This window comes from Neovison vison, chromosome 5, assembly GCF_020171115.1.
Source record: "Neovison vison isolate M4711 chromosome 5, ASM_NN_V1, whole genome shotgun sequence".
Classification (NCBI taxonomy): domain Eukaryota; kingdom Metazoa; phylum Chordata; class Mammalia; order Carnivora; family Mustelidae; genus Neogale; species Neogale vison.
This window is the reverse complement of record NC_058095.1, coordinates 132,208,976-132,234,028: the sequence shown is the minus strand read 5'-3', so window position 1 is coordinate 132,234,028 and position 25,053 is coordinate 132,208,976.

The following is a 25,053-nucleotide window of genomic DNA, read 5'->3' as shown; positions in this document are numbered from 1 at the left end:
GGCCTGTCAGGGGCGCCTGGGTGGCTCAATGGGTTAAAGCCTCTGCCTTCGGCTCATGTCATGATCCCAGGGTCCTGGGATCGAGCCCCACATCAGGCTCTCTGCTCCGCAGGGAGCCTGCTTCCTTCTCTCTTTCTCTGCCTGCCTCTCCGCCTACTTGTAATCTCTGTCTGTCAAATAAATAAATAAAATCTTTAAAAAAAAAAAAAGGTGGCCTGTCAAGTCCATTTGGACTTTCAGGATATTTCTCCAGGTCTGCTAAGCTGGTCCTTGTAGCTACGGAAGTCTCTGGTTAATCCTTAAACTTCTTAAGCTTCCTAACCTAGACACTTTCTGCTGGTCTGTCTGGGAACTGAGCTTTTTGCCTCTCTCAGAGGAGCTTCTTGGAACTTCATGGAAGTCTCCTTTCTAGATAGGCAGCCTCCTTGTGTTCTTCGCCAGGGCTGCTATCAGCCCGGAAGAATGCCACAGTCCTTCCAGCACCCAGCATTCACGCCTGATTGTTTTACTCTACCGTCAGTCGGTCAGATTGCAAGGTTGCATGGCCTTTTGTAACCCATTCCCCTACTCAACCCCTTATCTCTTCCAGAACCTTCTGCCCCAGACTCTAGGGAAATGTCCAGAGCAGCAACAGCCCTAGCACATTATCCCTTTTGTTCATCGCAGTGCAGATCTTCTCGCTGTTGGAGCTGGCTTTGCTTCTGAGATTGACAAATTTAACTTTTCTATAGCACAAGTTGTCTGAGAATAATAATCATAATAACCGTTTTTTAAAAAGTTTTATAATAGTATACTTTTCCCCACACATGACTATTATAGGCAGAAATTTTACATAATTTAAAAATTCCCCTGATTCAATATTCACTTTCTTCCCTTTGTGTGAAGTCTTTGAGGGCATAGAATTTAGCAGGAAGGAAAAGAAAGAACGAACCAGCATGTATATGATGTTGTTATTTAGGCATCTCCCTATTGATTTTTCCCATTTTTTCCCACACGAATATTTCCTTTTCTTTTCCATTGTGAATATTAATTGAAGGAATTATTCATTCGACTTGAAGTCAGATAATTTTGTAATAAACCTCTTATATAACATTGACACTGTGATTCAAACATGACTTTGAGGAATGATGACAGAGTAATTCTATTTTATATAGTAGTTGGTGTTACCAATTAATAGAGACAATCTGAAGAGTCAACATTTGAAGACAAAGATTCAAAAATTACATTAAAAGGAATCTTCGGGTGCAATTGTTGTAATGGCTTTTTTCCCCTGAGCCACCCCTCCAGGTTGGATTCAATGCAGGGACTATCCCTAATTGGCTGAAGCCTGTTCCAGAGTTTGGAGAAAAATCGCTCTCTCTCTTGAGAAAGGAGCAGAACAAATGGTAAGCTATCTCGAGGCTGCCAAAGACTGTAAGCAGATTAATAATGGCCAAATCACTTATCCCCACAGCCTGGTGCACAGAGGGATGGCAAGGGCTCTGAGTGGTCTAGTATCCCAAGCAGGGCGCTTCTTATACCCACCTGTCCCCTGAGTGTCTCGGGATGCCTTCGTATGACAGGGCTTTCAGCACTGGCCTCTCTGGGTTTTATGGGTCAGTCATCTCCGGAAATGGTATCCGGGTTTCTTCTGGGGGCCTTTCCTGGTCACACGCTAAGAGGCTGGATATCCCCGTGCTACTCATCCAGCATTGCGCCAAGCGCTTGGAAGCCATCTGTGCATCCAAAGCTGAGCTGCTGCAACGTCTTACTCTGCTCTTTCAAAGACTGACTCTTTCAAGAAACTATTTGAAACCTCTTAGAGGTGTGTTAAGGAAACAAATTCTGAAAACCACACTGATCACATCTCTACCTGGTCCCCTTGGCCTGCGCTGAGGCGGGACAAGGACATCCTATACCTCTTCTCTGACTCAAGCTGTTTTCATGCCCTCTGTCTGCCTTCCAGGGAGGTGCGGCCGTCTCGCAGTACTTGGGTCTGGTCTGGCAGTCTCCTGTCATCAGTATCTAGGATCCTTGGCAACCACTACAATTACCTGCTCTTTGGTCCTTCTGCAGGGCCTGGGAACACTTGGGCAAATCATTTTGCTTCGCATAAGGTAGATGTGCCAATCTAGCCTAGTTAATAAAGAGTCTGGCTTCTCTAACCTAGACAACAGGAAACACACGGTGATGATAAAAAGATAGTTCTGCAGAAAATAAAGTTGCTTTCGGATGCTATTTTTATATAAAGATAAAGTCCCTGTGCTTTGGAGGTCTGAGTCAAACATTCACAGCTCAAGCTGTTACAGGCAAGTTGGAGCAAGAAAGAACTACTTTCGTCTGCTTTATTCCCAGACTTTCAATCTGGCAGGCTGGTTAACTTCAGCTTAGTGGAAAGCATTTGCGGATCTCCCAACGTATACTTTTCTCTTACCAGTCCTTTGTTGGGAGACACACATAGAAGACAACTCTGCCTTCAAGTTTACGAAGAGAGGCTTGAGAGTCAACCGTGCTTTTTTATTTCTGTATTTCTCCATTCTCAGAGAGGCAGACCTCTCTGGGCATGATCAGGTGAATTATGTCTGGCCCCTCGTATCTATCCTCAAAGAGAATTTTTCAAGTTTTTAAAATAGTTTTCCTAGCTTTTTAGTTAAATCATTTCAAATGTGTGCAATTTTGACACTGTATCATTTTGAGCTTTGACGAAAGGCACCACTGCCTGGAAAAGCCAAATCCAAATTCCAGAAGTCCTGCTTTCTCTCCTGAAGAGTGGGCTGGTGGTCATATGTGGTGTCCCCGTGGTGAGGGATCAGTGAATATAATATGCATGAGAACGCCAAACAGAATGTCGGAGGCACAATGAGAGAAAAATGTGTAACTTCTTCTTGCTTCTTTAGTCTCTCAGCTTCTAAAAGGCAGAAGTTTATGTATTTTCTTATACTGATATGCTAGGCAATGCACATGTGCCAAAATGTTCACGAACCGGAAAGACTGGCACCCCATCTGTACACACATTATAGTAAAGCACGAAACAATGAAGGGTTGTTTTCACTACATTTCCTCTAGATACTCTCAAATTCTTTTTTTTTTTTTTCCCCAGTGTGTGTAAAAGTTCCCACTGTTATTATCCTGCTCTTTGCTTTTCATTTTCTTTTCTCTTCCCCAGGGCAAGTGACTCAGCTAAAAGATGCATACAAGTACAAAATACACCAACTCAGAACGATTGGTGACAACATTTCTATCTCCTATAGCTGGATACTTTTCAGGGAATCCCTAAACCCTGAGGAAACTTGTTGATAAAGGAATAAACCTGAGGGACGTCTGTATTCAAACAATTATTCCAAGTCAATACATTTATGGTGCGTAGGAGTCTAGACTCCGTGCTGAGTCACATACCCCACAGGATAGAAAAGAAAATGAAAAACAAGAGGTGAGATTAGAATAGTGGGAATTCTTATAAACCAACTTTTAAAAATATTTGCGGACTGTTTACAATAGGCTAACAGTAAACCTATTTAGGTATATAGTCTTTCTTTTTTTTTTTTTTTTTCATCTTTCACTATAATGGTTCGTTGAAAATGTGGTGAAATCAATCAATTTCTTGAATATTTAATATAATTTAATGTTTATCATTTTTTTAAAAAAATTTAAATGTTACTTAGTTAACATATGGTGCAACATTGGTTTCTGGAGTAGAATTCAGTGATTGATCACTTACATACAACATTCAAGGCTCAGCAAAGAAAAAAAATGCCCTCCTTAATACTCTTCACCTATGTCTCCCATCTCCCAACTCCTCTTCCCTTCATTAACCTCAGTTTGTCCTCTATCATTAAGAGTGTCTTATAGTTTATATCCCTCTCTCCCTTTCCCCCCACCCTTCCCATATGGTCTTCTGTTTTCTTTCTTAAATTCCACAGATGAATGAAATCATCTTTCTCTGACTGACTTATTTCACTTAGCATAATACTCTTTAGCTCCATCCATATCCTTGCAAATGGGAAGATTTCATTCTTTTTGATGGCTGAGTAATATTCACACATACACACCCCACATCATCTTTATCCATTCACCAGCTGATGGATATTTGGGCTCTCTCCATAGTTTGGCTATTGTTAATAATGCTGCTATAAACATAAACATTGGGGTGCATTTACCCCCTTTGAATCTGTATTTTTATATCCTTTGGGTAAATACCTAGTAATGCAATTGCTGGGTCACAGGGTAGTTCTATGTTTAATCTTCTGAGGAGACTGCATACCATTCTCTAGAGTGGCTCACCAGTTTGCATTCCCACCAACAGTGCTAGATGGTTCCTCTTTCCCTATATCCTCACCAGTACCTGTTTTTTCTTGTGTTGTTAATTTTAGCCATTCTGACTAGCATGAGGTGGTATCTCATTGTGGTTTTGATTTGTATTTCCCTGATGATGAGTTTTTTGTGTGTCTGTTAGCCATCTGGATGTCTTCTTTGACAAAGTATCTATTCATGTCTCCTGCTTGTTTCTTAACTAGATTGTTTGTTTTTTGAGTGTTGAGTTTGATAGGCTCTCTATAGATTTTGGATACTAACCCTTTATCCAATATGTCATTGCAAATATCTTCTCTGATTATGTAGACTGCCTTTTAGGCTGTCTGTTGATTGTTTCCTTCTCTGTGCAGAAATTTTTATCTCGATGAAATCCCAATAGTTTATCCTTGCCTTTGTGTCCCTTGCTTCCAGCAATGTGTCTAGTCAGAAGTTGCTACAGCAACTGTCAGTGTTCTACTCTAGGATTTTGATGATTTCCTGTCTCACATTTAGATCTTTCATCCATTCTGAATTTATTTTTGCGTATGGTAGAAGGAAGCAGTCCAGTTTCATCCTTTTGCATGTTGCTCTCCTGTTTTCCCACCACCATTTTTTGAAGAGAACTTTTCTCCCATTGGATAATCTTTCTGGCTTTGTTGAAGATTAGTTGGCCATAAGTTGTGGGTCTAATTCTGGGTTCTCTATTCTGTTTCATTGATCTGCAAGTCTGTTATTGTGCCAGTACCATACATTCTTGATAACTACAAGTTTTGTTTTGTTTTCTTTTGTTTTTACTTTCAGGTAAAGTTTATTTCCTTCTGGATAGTCAATCAATTTAGATATGACTATGTATCTGCATAGAACATGTACATATGAAAAAATAAAACAATTCCTATTGGGTGACTAAGAGCTGTCGTATAACTTTAATCTTTTCACAAAAAGGAGTTTATATGTTCAGAAGAATATAGACATTATCTCACCATAAATTTTTGTTATGTGAAAACACTGAGGCTTGTGATTCCATTTCGATGCATGTTCTCTGTACCTGCTCCTGAACACAAAATTTGTTGCACAGGTTCTATGAAGAATTTCACAAGATCTTTGTGGCAGACAGCCAAGGCTTTTTCCTTTTTTCTTAATGCGTAGCATCCTTGTGAGTTTATTCAACTATTACCAAGTTGGGTAACAGCAACAATTGGGGCTAAATCTGGCTCTACTTCTTTATTTGATAAGACATCAATATTGTAGTTTTTCTGTAATAAAAATTTTCTTTGCAGTATTTTTTTTCTAGTTTGTTCAACCTCAGCAAATATCCTCAGAGATCAGGGATCATCCTAGATAATAACTACTAAAATTCAGTTTCAAATAACTGCTGTGATAAAATCATCACACTAATTGGCTATGGAATGTAGACACCAATGCAAATCTGTGGTTGGGATTTTGTGCACATATATCATACTGAAAGGTAGAAGAGATCTATTCTGGCTGGGAACTAAATAAAGCAATAGGTGACCAATACAAGACCCAGCCCAGCTGTTGTTATTCTTTTGATTTCCTAATTCATCTTCTGGCAATTACTACAGTGGGCCTCTATTGTTTAGTATTATTATAACTGGCTTCTTTTCCATGAAGGGGAAATAATTCTTCTCTTATAACCAAGCAAGCACCATTGGCCTTAGTCCCATCTCCCTTTCTCTGTCTCTCCCTTTGAGAAACAGGTCTAGACCTGGTAAAGGTGCATTTACAAATGAAACAAATGGGTCAGGTTAGTATTGGGTAAGACCAGACATGAAGGAAAATACTTTAAATGGATATCACCATACTAGTTTAAGTATTGTGGCCCAGTTTTAGGAGAGTGACTTGGCCAAAAAAGGGAGCATATATAACTATACTATAGTACAGTTCTACCACACTATAGTAACTATGTATTTTCTTTGAATTTTGTATTAATTCTATTTCCCTTCTATTACTTTCTTCTCAGCCAAAGGACAGTTGTTGTTTATTTAACTCATAAAAAGGTTGTGGTGGTTGGAAAAATATGAAAACCAAGTTATAATTTATTATTGTTTTTTTTTCTTATTCTTATTGGTGAGTGTATTGAATACCAAAAGCAAAAGAGGTCAGTGGGTAAGACTATTCGTTTTTTCTTTTAGTACCTGTTACTAAATATTGGATAAATCCTCCTTCAACCAATACTCTCTTAAAAAAGAAAAGACATAAAATACATCCTCAGGACAAAACCAGAAGAAAGGGAAAAAATACACATACATATTTTTTAATTTTTAAAATATATATGTATATATATATTTAAGCCACTATTTCTGTGAAAGCAGAAATGGACTTCTTAAAGCATTCTAGAAGCCTGACCTCTGTGGTATGTGAATCAGAGATTCAGACAGAATATCCTAAGTAACATTTCAATGCTACAAAACCTTTTAATAAATGTATAACAAATCAACAGCTTCCAAATCTGCTGTTGGGAAAAGAAGTTCAAATTTGTTGAACCCTCATTATTATAGGCTTGAACGACTCTCATGTAGAAGCCAGATCTGCATGATTATGCTGCCAAGCGAATTGTGTTGGGCTGAATTCTGTTCCCCGGAAGCCTAATTGACAATTTTGTTGCCCTTCTCTGACTATTTAAGAAGAGTTGTGAGGTCAATGGCAATGATACTTCTCCGAGTCATAAATGCCATCCAGCAGGACTTTTTTTTTAACCTGTTCTTTTAGAAAGCTCCTGTGTCAAATATTTAAAAATAAAATGTTTTACAGGAGGGAAGGAATCTGACAACACTGCTGACCCACATTTCAGAAGGAAAATGAGAAATATAGGGGTCAGATCCCAGCCAGCGGAAGCACAATGAGCACTTATGCTGTAAATGAAGTAGTGAAATCGCCCACTGGAACAAGCAATTTTCATAACCAGTACACTTCAGTAAAATGAATTTTATCATATCCTGTGACCTCCTCAAGTTCCCAAACCAGAAGTCTTCAGGGCATATTAGACTGGCAGAAAACACACAATCACCTCAGTATATGGCAAACTAAGAAGTGTCCAGATACCATCTCTCAGAAAATTGACCCAAATAATATGCCGTGATTGGTACTTGAAGGGAATTTAATTTGATAAATTATTTATCAAATAATTTATTTACTTAATTTTATTTTATTCATTTATTTTCATAGTTTTAATTTTCATTAAGAAAAAGCTTGGATGCCATATTGTCAAACTCTTTAAACTAAAATACTAAAATCAGGAGATTAAACAGAAATATCAGAATTAAGGTATAGAATCCAAATATCTAATAATTAAGTTAATGTTAAGGTTAAAAGTGCAATAGCATATTTTTCTCCCAGATGCATTGTAAGTATTTCATTTTGTCCTCCAATGTGTGAGCAAATGTTTTTTCACTTTTTCACCTGAGAGTTAAGCATTTGAAAAGTACTGTGTCAGTGAGGAACAATTTTAACATTTTGTTATAAATTTTAGAGAAGAAATATCCATTTTGAAAAGCCACTGTTTGCCATGATAATTTGTGGAATATCTGGTAATTCAAAACATAAAATCCATAACATTTTTATTAATCTTTCACATTTCCTAGTTGTAAAACTGAGAACGAATAGATATGTTTCCATAAACAAAAATATAATTTCCTTTAAGTCATTTACATGCATTTTAAAGTAAATATATCCTGGAAAATGTGCTTTGAAGTTATATAAATATGAATCATATCATAAAATTCTTTGGAAAACCAAATGCAGATAATGCAGTTTGATTGTAGTGTAATGTCTGAATAAAAATATCAACTATCTCATAACTTTCAAGTCACTAATTTAATTAAAGAGAAATCCAATAGTGATATAAAATTGAATAAACGAAGCCCAAATTTCATGGGTCACTGTAAAGAATCCAGCTTTACTTCTAATACTTTTCATAAGAATTACTTTTCATTCTATAACACTTCTCATGGATTAGATGAGCTACTAATTGATATATTTAGAACAATAGAAGTAAATAGTGTCACCTTACAATGGATGGTTTTCTCAGGCCTCATACAGATTAACTGTTCTGACATATTTAATCTTACTGACATATTTTCTAGGATTATCTTTGTACAGGCCTTATTTTGTACTTTAGCAATGGTGGATCAAATTCCTTAAATGATAATAAAATAGAGTCATAAAAGAGATGGTCAATAAGTTACACAGTGTTTCTTCATATCCCAATTCTGGCTTCTCAATCTGACACCATCTCCCCAAGTACACTTCTGTGAGTACTAAAAGAAAATGTAGTTGATATGCGATCTTAATTTTTCAGAGGAATTTGTGGCTGTATTTTGCTTCTCTATAAGGACATGAATACTACATGATTAACAATAGTACAATAATAAGTTTATTTTGAATTTCATCTTTATAGTCTCATAAGAACCTCAACTTATGTCAGAATTTATACCTAAGGCACGTATTAGCTAAAACTAAAAAATATATAGTCTATACACATTATTTTATTGTTTAAATGGTCCTCATTCATGTTTCATTTCAATAATATTTCCCCAGCTTGTAAAGCTTATGTTACATCGAGCTCCTCTTTAAATTCACAATGCATAAAACTGCCAGGTGGCCTAATAACAGAGTGCATTAACAGATTGAACTATAAATCAGATGGTTGTGCTCACGTTCTGTAAAAATACCACCGATTTCTTTCAGATTATAGTTCGTACACTGATTCTACAGAGTGATCACAAATGCTTTGGGAAATTTAAATGAATAAAGAGGTCATACATCCCAATCTAAAAGATAATATTATACTCAGTTTTACCTGATCATTATTTTTATTTATCTTTGGACATTATTATGAAATTAAATGAGATAATGAACAAAAACCCTTGAAACACTGCCTAGCCAAAAGCTATTATTATTACTATTAATATCTAATACTATTAAATCTATGCTTCAAATCGTTTCTTTTTGATACTATAGTAATAGCCATATATCTCAACACTTACTTAGAACAAATATATACCATGTTTGTTATATGAAATTGAGAAAATCAGAAATATGTATAGAAAATACTTCTTGGACATTTGAATAATTTGAAAAATTAAATAATTCCTGTTGTATTTTCAAGAGGGGAAATTTTCTTACAGCATCTTAATTCAGAATAACTCATTGTGTCTAAAAACCTGAACTTCAAATATTTGGAAAGAGAAACAAAAATCAACTCTTATACAAATTAGTATATGAGTAAGGAAACTGATAAACCAAGAATTCAACTGACTTCCTCAAGTTTCCAGTTCAAGTGCAAGTTCAAGTTGCAGCTCAAGTTCAGTGACAACAAAGCCCGAGCAAGGGATCTGGGAGTGCACTAATAATAACTTCCCTTTGCATAGCACCTGATGGTTTACAAAGTGCGTGTATAGACTTTATCTACCTTACAGCCATAAACTGGTTGAGTTGTATAGGGATCCAGTTTTTCTAGCCTAGGTACAAAGCTTTATGTGCTATCTCATTACCCCACTGAGGTTCTTTTTCCATAACTTTATGATTCTTCTGTGTCCCATGAGTGGTTTCATGTTAACAGAATGTATTTTACAAACTAGGAGAAGTGAATAGAATTAGATGTGTGTTGCAAATTGAAGTAAACATAGTGCAATTGAAGATATATATAACCTAGATGGGGCTAGGAAAGGTAAAGTCAGGATGATAGCTCTGTCTGTGAGGGTCGTAAAGCAGAAATTCAAAAGCAGAATAAAGACCGATTTAGGAAAGCTTTCAAAAGTTGTTGATTTTCAGTATTTGTTGATTTATCAGCAAGATGAATCTAAAGAACAGGTTCATGTCAGTGACTGGTTGGTGAAGCTGCAGTGATCACATTGAAGTCTTAAAAAAAATCATGCTGACATCCGTTAGCATTCTAGGAGTGAGCAGAATGTTACATGAGTTTTGTTGTTTTTTTTTTTTTAATATTCATGTGCATATGGCACCAAAGAACCGGATGTAGCATTTTGGTTAAACAATGAGCTCTTGCCTACATGACCTATCCTTCATCTGCGCGGTTCTCACTATGAATGCAGGCTGATTTCGGCCACAGGAATAATAGGGAACCAGAAGGTCTTGGATCAGTAATTGAATGCTCAGGACTATAAATGAATTAAGTCACTTCCACCTACAACATAATAGCCAGAAATAACAGTCATATCCAAGTGCAAGAGGAATGGGGAAGTACAACACTCTCGTGTACATGAGAAGTAGGAATCTGTGGGTAAACATTATAAAGCTAAACCATGGATATTATTAAAAATGAATATTTCCTTCCCAAAGTGCTACCTGGTGGTCCTTTTAGACATTTCTGAGAACTGTCCCCTACCAAATACTGAGTACAGTTCTGTCTGCAAGCCGTTATGCTTGACAGTCAGGTCCTTACTCTGGTCTTCATACTCTACAGCAAGGTTTCTTAACCTCGACACCATAAACATTTTGGACTGGCAAATTCTTGGTTGTGGTGGCTGTCTTGTGCATCATAGGGTGTTAGCAAATCTCCAGTGCTATTCATTAGAGGCCAGAATCAGTCTTCTACCTCCTCCAGATTTTAACAATCAAAACTGCCTCCAGAGACTTCCTGATGTCCCCAGAGTGGGAGGGTGAGGGTAAGGTGCCAGTAAAGTCCCAGTTGCATGTTGTATAGACTTGCAAATACAGAGCAGTCAGGAGAAGCATTTAATTTTCTAAAACAGACTCTGTAGTTTGGAGACCAAGGGGTTAATTTTGTTTGGGAAAGTATGAGGAAGTGTTTTGGAGAAGGTACAATTGACCAGAGGACTTTCAAGAAAAGACATGTTTTTTGGAAACTGTGGAAGTGGATTGGTCAAGAAGGTAAGAGATTTGGGGCAGAATCTTAAAAGTAGAATAAAATGGGCTGAATTCAGAGAGCAGCCAGAGATGTGGTGCAGAAGGCTGGCCTGAAATTACCTTTGGTTGTAGACATTATGAAATGGTAAATACACACACAGATAATAAAAATAATTGCACTGGGCTTTTTCTTACAATCCTTAGAATGAACCAACATAAATTTAAAGTTCCATGTATGAGTAGAATAGAGATTAATTGGAGAGGGTTTAGAGAAGATACCCACACAACGATTAGCAGGTTGAGAAATAAGATCTGCAAATTCAATTTTTGAAGAAAAGAGGTATTTTAAGAAACAAAGGTAGGGGAAATTTTATAATGTGCCCCCGATTGATGTACCTCCCACAACTAAGGCTGTGACAGAGATAGTAGAACTCACAGTCCATCTGTTTCCCTAAGTCTCATACCCCTCTGCAGGAGGGGGGCCATCTAACCTGGCCAGTATGGAATGGGAAAGCCACGTGCCAAAGCACAGGAGCAGTGTGACCCCATAGCTGGATCTTCTCTTGCTAGAGCAACAGAGAGAACAAAACACTCCACCTAAGTGCAACTGAGCAAAGTCGCTTCAGTTATCTTGGATCTCAGGGATCATGTGGGGCAGAGTCTTCAGTCTGCCCACATTGCACATTTATACTGCTGTGAAGGAGAAGTACACTCTTGTTGTATTTAGCTTGTGACATTTGGGAGGTTGTCTTTTTACCACAGCATTAATTAACCCAGTGTGACTAATACAAAGCATTCTATAAAGAGAGTTCTATTCTAAGGAGAAAATAAGTCCATATGGAAGTAAGAGAAATGTTAAAGTGAGAGTCAATAAAATCATCCATTTTATAAAAATCACAAGAACAGCAAATATTTCTTCATCAAATTTGGTTTGGAGAAATATGGTCTTTGCCAAGAGTCACGTATTGGAATAAATAACTCTTTGAGAGTTCCTTTCGTTTGGAGAATCTGAATTGGGACCTAATCTTCCTTTCTAAGATTATTTCTTACAACTCACCCATATAAACCACCTTCCCCAACCAAATAGTTTCAGGACTTCCCTACCTCCAAGTCTGTCCCTACCTCCTTTCACTCTCAAAAGTCTACCTTTTTATCTCTAATTATCCAATTTCTATCTACCTTTCAAAACTTAACTCCACCCACTCCCACATGAGACCTTTCTAGACTCTTACTTGATGCAATTCTTCTGAAGTTAGTAATTTGTCTTGGAAGATAATCATGAGATGTTTGTGAAAATTGTTTCTTTCTGGCTCGGTCTGTATTTGTTTTAATTTCCAGATCATCTCTGGGAATATGTTAAAACATCATGAGAGACAAGTTCATTTGCTTACATCCCCACAGCAGTGAACATGTTTTGCACATAGTAAATACTTAATAAAGATATGGTGATGGCCCCTGCTCTGTGGGTTTAACCCTTAACTTTCCAATTTGCATTTCATTCTTTTAAATTAGGTATATTCATTTCTTTTTGTTACTTACATAGCTAATGTCACATTTAATGAGATATTTAACATTAAGGGGCAAGTCAGAAAGATTGTGAGTAGAGAACTTTCTTTCTTTTTTTTTTTTTTTTAGAATTTTTATTTATTTATTTGCCAGAGAGAGAGAAAGAGAGTGAGAGCGCACAGGCAGGCAGAGTGGCAGCAGAGGCAGAGGGAGAAGCAGGCTCTCCACAGAGCAAGGAGCCCGATGTGGGACTCGATCCCAGGACGCTGGGATCATGACCTGAGCCGAAGGCAGTCGCTTAACCAACTGAGCCACCCAGGCGTCCCAGTAGAGAACTTTCTATATACCACCACCAATTCTACACAGATGGAATTTAAATACCTATAATCTGGACATAGCATTTATGTGATACTTATTTCCTCTTTATATCATAACACGCTTCTCAAAGAAATTTATTTTTATTTTTATTTTTTTAATTTTTTAAATGTTTAAAAAAGATTTTATTTATTTATTTGACAGAGAGAGAGGGAACACAGGCAGGGGGAGTGGGAGAGGGAGAAGCAGACTTCCTGCTGAGCAAAGAGCCCCACGTGGTGCTCATCTCAGGACCCGGGATCATGACCTGAGCTGAACGTAGATGCTTAACAACTGAGCCACCCAGGTGCCCCCTTTTTTTTTTTCAATTTTTAATATACTGGCCTGACCACCCTTATATTCTTTGTAGTCCCTGGCAGAATGTATGAAGAAAAGTCATGATCAGAACACTTACAGAGGATAGAGAAAAGATACACGGAGAACCTAGAACACCTAGCCCTAAGCCCACTAAGAAACTGGGTAGAAAAGAAAGGACCCCAGAGGAAGAACAATGTAGTTACTATGTGATCTGTTCTATCTTATGATGTATCACAGAATAATTAGAACTCTGTGCCAACCAACAAAACAATTGTGGCAGGCCAAACCACTGTTCTCTCTGCTTCCAAACAAAGGGGAGTTCAAACTGAAAGATATTTGCCCACCCACCACTGGCAGCAGAGGTAATAGTAAGAGAAAAGTTAGAACATGTTAAGAGAAGTAATCTATTTGTAATGCTTTTGCCCTAACTTTTCAAGTGTCTGCAAGGTTCAGGTAGGTTAAATTTCTGTTACACAGCCTTTCTTTGTACTGACTTCATTGACATATATGTGAGTACATCCTAGAGCTTCTTACCTGGAAGTCCAGGTCTTAATGAATGTAATTGTACAGGAATAGTCATTCTTCAGTAGCTTTTTGCCTAAAAATGCAAATCAGTTAATGAAAACAGTTTCCATTAATTTTGTTTTTAATTCCAGTTATTTTTAAGGCAATGCATTTCCGGATTTCTTGATTGGTATGAAAAGGTGTTTCATATATGAGTTTATCTACATTTGGGCATTGCATATTTGCCTTTTTGAATTCACCAAAAGGGGAAAAAATGTGTGTACACTATGAAAATGACAATCTGTAAAGAACTTAACAAACTCAACACCCAAAGAACAAATAATCCAATCAAGAAATGGGCAGAGGACATGAACAGATGTTTCTGCAAAGAACACTATGAAAATGACATACTACTATATAGTTCAATAGTTTTAAGAGGTCAGATGTTCACAGATGCTCCTATATAGATGATCTAGAAATAAATTTTCTGTCCATAAAATAAAGTCAGGAAAATATATTATTAGTTCAAAATTTTTCATACTGAATTATTCTTCAACTCAATCTGAGGGCAAAGACAACATCTATGAAAAGATCACTGGAGAAATATTTATTATTCTAAACTTTCAAAATCCCTAGAAACTGTTATTTTTCAAGCATGAAATTAAATGTGGGGTTCTCAGGACATTTAAAGTCCAGATTTTGTATTTGTTTTCTTGGAAATAAGGTCAAATCCACCATGAAAACTATGCCAAAGTGTGACATAGTGGCAAGTTCTATGAGCATAAGAAGTATAATCAAAGAATTCTTATCCTATATATGCTACATCATTACTGGGTCTAATTTCTTTGATTGTGGTTGCTCATTTTTCTCTTCATCATTTTTCCTGAGAAATTGAAAGTCAAATAAAGTTTGAAACAAAACAAAAATAAGAGACCAATCTTCATATTTGGATTTTAAATGATAGGCATAAAAATAGCGCTGCTTCCTTTGCTTCTTGGTAGTTACTCCAAAATAATACAGATGACAAAAAGCTGAGAGAAGAAAAAAAAAATCACTCCTTTGGTGCATCTGGGAGACGCCTCTAACCTGAGCCATAATACAGATGAAATGTCTACCAGGTAGAGAGAAAGACAAACAAGAGTGTAAGAAAAGTGCTAGAAGTGATGCCTATGGCTGAAGATCTTAGATGAAGACAACAAACACAATTCTTCAAAAGAGTAGTCTACTCTGTGGGGATAGAGTAAGTGGCATTATGTTATTTGGCAACATACAGACAGAGTTGGCCCTAGTTGCCTCCGAAGACCTGCTCTGGTATGAAGGAAAAGCAGGGGAAATGGACCTATGTGGAAACACATAGATTGTCCTTTTTGCAGGAAGCTCTCTATTGGTGAGGCTGGCCAGAAAACAGGGGACTTGACACTGTAGTTGACACTACAACTATCAACCTTGGTTGGTTAGGAGGAAAATAAGCAAAAAGACCTTGTTCCCAACCCTACGTCATCAGTAGAAGCATTTCCAAATGCTTTGAATGTAGTGCTGACAACCCTCACACCCAATGCAAACATCACTCAACTAGTGCGTTCAGGAAGAATTCATCTCAAAGTGGTCTACTGCCCTTGGACTAGGATACACAACATTGGCACCCCTCATTCTCAGGCCTTGGAACTCAGACTGAATTATACCACCAGGATTTGCTGGATCTACAACTTAGAAAAGGCAGATTGAGACTTATCAGCCTCCATAATCACATGGGCTAATTTTTCATAGTATCTTGCAATAAATGATAGATAGACAGATAGATAGATAGATTCTATTGCTTCTGTTTCTCTGGAGAACCTGACTAATGCAATCTCCTAATCCTCCATATCTCTGAACGTGATTTAGAAATAGGGTTGTTACAGATATAAGTAGCTATGTTAAGATTAAGCAATACTAGAGTAAGGTCAGGCTCTTGATACTGTAGGACTGATGTCATTACAAGAAGAGGGAAATTTATATACAGACACAGACAAGAACACCATATAAAGACAGTGCACACAGGAAGAGGTCTATGTGGTGATGGAGGCAGAATTTAAAATGTATCACCAGCAAGGCAAAGAGGACCAAGGGCTGATGGCCATCATCAAAAACAAGGAAGACAATAAATTTCTATTTGAAGTTCATGCAATTTGTGCCACTTTGTTACAGCAGCTCTAAGATACTAAAACAGGCAGAGAAGAGTCAGGAGACTTTGAAACCAGTGATTTCTAATATGACATCCCTATCCCTTATTGTCCTCTTACCTTTAGTCATTTTTTTAGTCACATGTATTCTGAAGGCAAAAGGAAGGGAAAAGAAGCGTTGACAAGGTTTATAATTAGAGGGAAGAGCAGCACATTGCAGGGAGCCAAAATCTGGACATGAAGTATTCCGCAGGGTGGGAAATGCAAGTGGGAGGGGACCAGGGGAACATGAGACAATTGGCATGACTCAGACTTATGGCAGAGGGGAGCAGGCCCCATGTATCCTGCTGTATGTAGGATGCATACCTGAGGAGTTTAATCATACCCTAAATAAAGTACAGTATCTTAAAAGCCTGGAGGGCTAGGAACTACTTGTTCATGTGTTTTTTTTTTTTTTTAAAGTTCAAAGAAATGTGTGTTTGAGAGATTATAAGGGAGAGAAAATTGTAAGAATCCGGGCTCAAAGGAATAGCTTTCTTGGACAGGAGAGGTAGAAGGAAGACATTCCTTGGTGCTTGGAAAAGAAAAGAATGGGAATAATGAAGAATCAGCTTAAGATGGATCCTTTCAGGGAGACTGAAGAAACTGTGAAGTCTTACAGTGATTCCTTGGAAATCCTGTCAATTAACCACTTCTTTGTGGAGCTGTGGACAAATTAGTAGGGACCCAGTTCCCACTTCCATGAGGGAGGGAGAATTTGATCCTCTGCACTAAGTGAAATACATTTATGTGCCTCAAAGGAGAATTCAAAATGCATTTTCTTTTAGAAACATCCTTATAAGTATGATTGGAACTGTAACTCCATGGATATTCTTCTTTTGGTTAAATAAGCTGTCAAGGACTTTTCTGGAAAGCCAAACTTTCTTTATCAGAATGTTTCAATGGGAAAATACCATCACTTGCCAATACATCTTTGTGACATGGCACACTTATAAATAAAGAGTCTTCTGTGTATAGGTATGTGTTTAAAATTGAGTAAGCAAGTTGGAGGAGCTCAACTCAGAGGACTTGGGCCTGGTACTGCCATGACTTTGGTATATTTGCATGGATTTTCCTATCCCCAAAATGGGAGTAATAATTGAATGTCAATTTCTGAAGATTGAGCAATTTGTCAAATATGAAAGTCTTTCAAATCCTTCACACTTAAAAGAGTATTTTTATTCTGAGTGGAAATTTAATAACCAGAAATTTCTAGGTTGCTTCGTCTGAGGGATTTAAAAACATCTGCAAAAGTTTGACTAATTTCAATCAGTGCTTGTTTTTGTTTCATTGTAAGTCAATACGGGACAGTTCCAAAAGCTAAGCCAGATCTGCATAGAGTTGTGTTTTGTTGTAGTTGTACAAATGAGAAACAGTTTTCACAGGCCAAACTTACCTTTAACCTGTTTAATAACAAATATAATCAAATGAGGTATTAACAGTATGAAGTCATTGAGGCTTTTGAAATGTTGAGGTAATACTGAAGAGCTAAGAAGAACAACACAGAATCTATGAAATTTAAGAGCAGATGAGGTTCACAAATAAGGAACTCAAGGAGTCACCTTGATAAACATAATGTTCGTGGTCACAGTACACTCGTTTATATTAATTTCTATTTTAATCAGTCTATGTTCTTAAATAGAGCTGTAAAAACTATTTGCATTGGAAGTTCCCTGAGATGACTTCAGAGCCAAAATTAAACTACTGAATTCCCTCTATTTAAAAAAAAAATTGGGATTTCACTGAGAATTAAAAAAGAGAGAGAGAGAGGCAAAGCTCCATAAATACAAAAGTAGAGAGAAATCTATTCAAATTGAGTGTCAAAGAAAACAAATCTGGTTTGGGGCTGATTTTATATTTCAGCTTGGAGTTATGAACCACAAAAAGAGCAGTGTTTCATCGGATGACCTTTTGATCTATTCCTTTTTTCTCTTTTGCTTTTTTTCACCAAATACAGTTTTGATGTCTAGACCTCAGTCTAGGTATTTATTCAGCTTCATTTAATTTCTTATTATGTCCAGCTTTTTTGTCAATAGTGCATTTGGAGAACAGATTTTCAGGATTGTGCACAATAGCCTTCCTATTGCTGATGTCTGGGCAGAAATTGGGATATTGGTGTCAGATTGTTCCTATTGATCCATGTTTGTTTCTATTTTGAACTAAGCACCAGAGACATCTGTGCTTTTATTTATTAACCGTGTCTCCTCAGTTCGTGATGGCATGAGATGGCAAGTCAAATGACAGAACTAAGCTCCTAAAATCGTGTAACCACTCCCAAGCTTTCTAACATCTAGAGGACTACAACCAGAAGACGATTCTGAAATTTGTGTGGCAAAGGAGCCAAACTCCCAAGAGTTCTAGCTATACTTCTGTAACCTTCAGTAGTTTCTGTGTTTTTGACCTTACTGAACAGCTGTTAAAGGAATTATTCTTTCATGCTTGGCAGTTTTGTTTTGTGACTATCTTAAAATTCCCCGTAAACAGAGATATAGTGATCTGCATGAGCCCATTTCAGGAGAGTGAAGTCTGATTTTTTATTGCAGACATAGTATTTTATTGTATTGTCCTAGCTTCTGTTATCATCCACCTTTGTAAAAAGATTTTAAATGGAATGCTATGCTGCTGTCTGTCATAAAATTATAACTTAGTACACTTCCAAAAATATGCAGGTGTCTCTATGCATAGATTTTGCTACTGAAATGGAAGAATGTTTATTTCAACTGAATTATTAGACTGTATATTTATCATTCTCGGTTTTGAGAGTGAAAGCCTGAGATAATTCAGTATCTTATCAAATAGTAGGAGGTAAGTGGAAGAGGGATGACTTAGGGAATATAGAAACAGAATAATTTTGATAAGAAAATTTTAGAAAGCATTGTTAAAAAGTGTAAGACTGCTCAGATTATCATATACTGTGTATACAGTGTGTGCATGTGTATTGCACATAATTGTGTGAAGACTTCTAGAAATTCACAAACTTCTAGACTGCAACTCTGGTTGCAGATATTCCCAGCAATGATCAGGACATGCTACTAGTTCTAGAAAGTGTAAGAATAAAATCTTGGCCTATAATTTATTTGACCTCAGAGTCCCCTCAAATAGAAGACCTTTTAAAAACCCCAAAACTACTGAATTTAGAGATTCTTAGAAGTCATTTATTTTACCCCAGTGCTCATGCAGACACTTCCTGACACCTCCCTGCTACATCATATCCAATCTTCCAGGCCTTGAGAGAAGGGGGTTCTTCAACAAAATACCCTGAAGAACACACAGCCTCCCTCCCTGCCAGAGTACCTTCTCTGTACCCAGGCCTCATGTCTTGAACATCCCTGCATTTAGATACCACCGCTCCATACATTAAACCTTTCATATACTTGAGGATTGTTAAATTATCTCTGACTCCTCATTTAGAGGAGAAATAATTCTTGTTCTTTTAGCCTTCCCTCAAAGGTATTGGCCTTCAAATCTTTTATCACTTTCATTGCTCTCCCCTGGAACCTGGCCAAGGACTTCACAGCTTCTAAAGTTTTGGAATTTCAGACTAGAAGCCATGTTCTGACAAGTGAGATGATGACCTCCAATTTAACATAACATGCATTTCATACATTCCGGGAGCATCACGTTTGCTCTTATTAACTACAGTTGATGCAAAACAAATAATCTGCTATTCCATATGACCCTTGGTTAACCTCTAATATCTCTACAATGTAGCAGACAAGCATTTCCCATCTCCCATCTCATTACATGCCATATTTTTCTCTCCGAAAAAGTGGCAGTAAGCAGCAAACACCCAGAGTCACCGGGAAAGGAGCATACATTCTATTTACGGAATATTATAAATATTACATGGCAAAGGTCATGAAATGTGAAATCAATCCGAAACAAGGCAGGTAAGACCTGCTTATTACATGAGACAAAGGTGGAACAAAACAGTGATGGATTGAACTGGGCTTTTTAAAATATATATATATTATTGTAAGAATTTCAGCATCATTTTCAAGAGTCCATTGTGAGGCCATGATCCTTTGTGCGGCCATGATCCTTTGTGCACAGTGTGATTCTAGCAAGCCCACCTACCAGGTTGTGAGGTGCCTACCTGGGAGCCCATCAGGCAGTGCTACGGTGAGTTCTAAACTGGGAAAGCTGGCTTTTCTATTTGCTGAAAATATTTGGAAGGTGCAGGCTAGATCTAAAGAAAAGTTAATTTATTTGCACTCAAAGAACAAGGGTGATACACATTTTTGTTCATTTTGTTCAGCAAATCTTGATTTTTCCCTTCCTTCCTTCCTTCCTTCTTTCCTTCCTTCCTTCCTTCCTCTTTCCGTCCCTGCCTCTCTCCCTCTCCTTCCCCTTCTCCCTCTCTTTCTCCTTCTCCTTCTCCTCCTCCTTCCTCTTCCTCTTCTTCTTCCTTTTTTTTTTAACCTTCCAAATTGTTGCACATGCTGGATGCTCTCTCCCTCTCCAGGCATCTCTGAGCTCCTCTCCACCCCCACCCCACGACTGCAGTCATGCTGACCCACCACGCTGATTCCTCTGTTTGGGCCATTTCTCCTTTTCCTCTTTTTTACTTATTTTTTTCCCTTTTTAAAAAAAAATTTTTATGTTTTTTTTTTTCTTTTCCTCTTTTATACAACAGTCTCCACTCAGCTTTCAATATCAAGTCAGTGTTAATTCTCTTGGAAAGCCTTCTCTGAACCCCCCCAAAATAGTCCAAGGATTCCTGCTGTGTGCTCCAGGCACCCAAATCTCCCATCATTAAGTTTACCCCAGTTTTTTTTTGCAATGGCCTGTGGATTTGTCATCTCACTGATCTCATTTTCATAGTATGCCCAAGAACTAGCACAGAGCTTGGCCTGAAAGAAAGTTCCATACATTTATCAAATAAGCTACAACTGACACCAGTATCATCTCATTGAGCCACAAATATGATTCAGTCACTCTTCTCTTTTAAAGTTTTGATTATTCATCATGGACTACAGGACCCAACACATTTTTATGAAGAATTTTTCAATCTTTCACAATGTATCCCCAATCTAAACTTTAGATTTCCTCTCTAAATCTTGCATCCAACTTTTCTGTCTGTATAGTGAACCTCTTTTTCTTACATTGTATAGTGACATATAGTCTACTCAGCATTGCATCCCTCGGAGCTAACATTTTACTCCAGCCTCTACTGCTGCAACCAGCTGTGTTAAGGCCCTGACCACATCTGGCATCCACTGCACAGCTTATCCCTGATTTCCTCCAAAAAGACTTCTCTGTCCCCTGCACTTGAGGCACCCGTAGGAATCTCTTCAGTCAAGGGAGAGAGCCCACCAGGCCATCTTTGATCACTAGGGGCAGGAAATAGACCCCTATTCCAGAGTGGATGAGTCTAGACTACAATCTATACTCTCCTCTGAAGGTTCCAATAGGGCTGGAGCTCCAGCTTGCCCATGGTGATGACAAGCTCAGGAATGCATTTCTGGAGTGGTGTTTCTTCCTTCTCACTTTACACTTCCTTTTCTTTCACTCCAGCCCCAGTAATTGGCCAGCTGCAAGGCAAACCTTATCTGGTTTTGGAAAACCCCAGGGTTAAGATGTCTTAATATACAATGCATACCTTTACATGTATTGTTCCCTCTGCCTGGAATTCTTCTGACCCAGGCCACACAAGCCCACTCTCTTTAGGAGTTTCTATTTTTCATTCAACCCTAACACAAATGGTATCCTGATGGGAAAGTGTTCCTTGACCCAGACTTAACTTCTCTGTCCTTTCAGATTTCTTTTTTCTTTTCTTTTTTTCCTTCCTTCCTTTCTTTTTAAGATTTACTCATTTATTTTAGAGAGAAAGAGAGAGCACACACATGCAATCAAACGAGTGGGGGAAGGAGCAGAGGTTGAGAGAGAATCTCCAGCAGACTCCCTGCTGAGTGTGGGGTCTGATGTGGGACTTGATGTGGCGATCGAACCCAGGACTCAGATCATGACCTGAGCTGAAATCAAGAGCTAGGTGTTCATCAAACTGAGTCAGACAGATGCTCCCTGTCCTTTCAGTTCTGATTGCATTTGTACACTTTTCTGTTCTATTTAGCATTGAAATCATATTTTACAGATCTGTGAGAATATGAAAATTATATATATTCAGTCATTTCATTTAAATTTATTTATAAAATACTTTTAATAAATGCTTGCATGTATAAGTATTTAGAAAAAGACCAAAGTCAAAATTTTCTATTATTGATATTAGTAGCTGTATTAAATAAACTCTCTCTATATATTTCTTTTGACTCAAGCTAAACTCATAAGGAGCACCTGTTTTGCACTGAGCGATGTCTTATGTTGATTATCTGGTGGGTAGTTCCCATAAGGAGTAACTTTGTACCTGTTAGAATACAAGGTGTTTTCCCCCCCTGGCTAAGGGAGAGAGGGGCCTCCTGTGGCATCTGTGGGAGCTCCAGTGGCTTCAGAGAGAGTTGAGGGTAAGGTTAACAGAGCCAGAGGTAGATGAAGTATGGTCCCAAGTGCTGGAGACTGAACCCAGGGCACAGGCTGAGGAGTTATTTTTATGTCACTTGGGAATGCTCACATAACGTTGTATGGGACTCCATGTGACCTCGTGTGGCAGAGAGTGAAAGGTGCGAGTGTTCCCAACTCTTCCTCACTGCCCTGGCGCTCTAATGGAACAGGGCAGAACAAAAACAGACCACGGGGGAAGAGACCCATGCTTAGCAAACTGGAAACTTCCCTAGTACCAGGCTGTCTGTGAAGAACTATTAATTTTCACCAAAGCATGTAATAAGTACTGCAATTCAGCCCTGCATCTTTCACTTGTATGTGACTCTCTACCCCCAAGATGACCCCCACCTCTTACAGCTGACCAATGTCTTTTCACATCTCGTAAGCTCTTCCACGGCTCCCCCTTTCCTTGAGCCTGTCATTCAGGGTCTGCCAGCCACACCTGGGGCTCTTCCCTAAAAGTACCTGTGGACCTCCTGCATTCCTGTCTATTCCTTTGTCTGGGACCTGTACATCTGTCTCCCTCTGCCATGAGGCCTGCTGGCTGACCCTTAAGAATAACGTTCCAAGGGCCACTGGAAATATTTGGGGCCAAGATCCTTGTTAAATAGAAGCAAAGTAATGTTTAGCCTGAAAAAGTTCAATTTCAGTCATCATTTTTTATATCACTGTAGGTACCAGTCCTGGAGAGGTCCAAACTCCAAGTACATACTTAATGATATCTACTCCCCAAAAGTCCTACTTTGGTGACAGGAGAAGACGTTTAAAAATGTGTTTTTTTTCTCAAATTCTAACTCTATGAGAAATGATATATAAGGATCAAATGGCACTTTCTTAATTCTGAACTGAATATGAAAATTTTGTTTTGGCTTAGAACTAGATGGCTACTTTTAACTTTAAAATTTAATATAGAATGATTCCTTCTGGATAGGTAGCATGAGTCTATGGCTGTGTCTTCTTTTACTGCCTCTGTTAATTGGTACTTTTTAACTTCTCATGTAAAACCACGTGTAAGGCTACATTTAATGCAGAAAACCTACATGACTCCTTAAATTATGAAAATCTTATTCCTCAAAAGTCAATAATCTCAGGGCCCTATGAATTTATTATAAATATTAAGCTTTGAATAATGTAGGCTGATCCTACCTGGATGGGATTTCACTCCTGTCTTCCCCACACAACATATTAGAACTGCCAATGATTCTCTGGAATAAGCCCCAGTGGATGAAAGGGGTTTGGTGGGGGGGGGGGTGTTCCTTTGGATGTTCAATGATTTGGTGGAATGTGAGCCCCTCTAAGCAGTCAGCTTGTCTACTAAAATGGCCTTATTAATCTCATAGGAAGGCTCTTAATCACTCCTCAGTATAGTTTTTAACTGGGCATTTTGTGAGCCATAGTACTTCAGATTAGAAGTTTGAGTTTTAGGAATGACATTTTATTAATTATTTGGGGATATTGGTTATTTAAAGTGCTTACCACAAATTATATTTCTGGTGAGATCATTTGAGATCTGTAAATACACAGAGAATATTTTTACGTAATAATACTAGAATATAATAAAGATATTAATAAATGTTTCATTATAGAAGCTCAAACACACACCTTATTTAAAACAAGAAAGAACATTTTAATAACTTTTTTCCATGAACTGGCATTTTTCAAAACTAAAAGATAATGATTTTTGCAAAATAGTAACATTTATGAACACCAGGTTGGGAGAGAATGTATGTTTCAAGTTTTTCTTTTCTTTTTTCTTTTTTTTTTTCCTTTTTTTAAGTTAAGTGATAAACCCTGAAGGGCTACAAAATAATCCTTTCAGTGTTCCCAATATTTACTAGGATATAGTATCCAGCTATAACTTCAAATGTATCATTTGAGTTCTTAATGAAGGGACATAATTGAATGAAACAATGTAAGTCAAAATAGTTGGTACAAATTTGTCTACAAATTAAAGGCTCCAAGAATTGTCTTCTTCTTTTTTTTTTTAAAAGATTTTTATTTATTTATTTGACAGAGAGAGATCACAAGTAGACAGAGAGGCAGGCAAAGAGAGAGAGGAAGGGAAGCAGGCTCCCCGCCGAGCAGAGAGCCCGATGCGGGACTCGATCCCAGCACCCTGAGATCATGACCTGAGCCGAAGGCAGCTGCTTAATCCACTGAGCCACCCAGGCACCCCAAGAATTGTCTTCTTGATGCCAATTGTCTTCTCCACTACCAAGAGAAAATCCAATGCTATAGACTCTCAAATGCAAGACTACAGTTCTTTGCACGACTGTCTAGTCTCCAAAAAGTTCATACGTAGTAAAAGGATAGATGCTAGCAGCTCTGGATTTCCTCAGCAGGAGAGCTGAGGATGGAATGAGCCTTAAAGCATCTGATGAACTATGTATTCACAGTGAGAACAATCTTGACTTACTGAATTTGGACTGCTCAAGGCAGTAGAATATCTTATCTTAAAAATACTCTTTACTCACTTGGATGAGACCACTACCTAAGAATCATTGCCCTAGGTTGTGCCTTTCAAACTTCAATAGGCAGAAGAATTTTCCAGGGG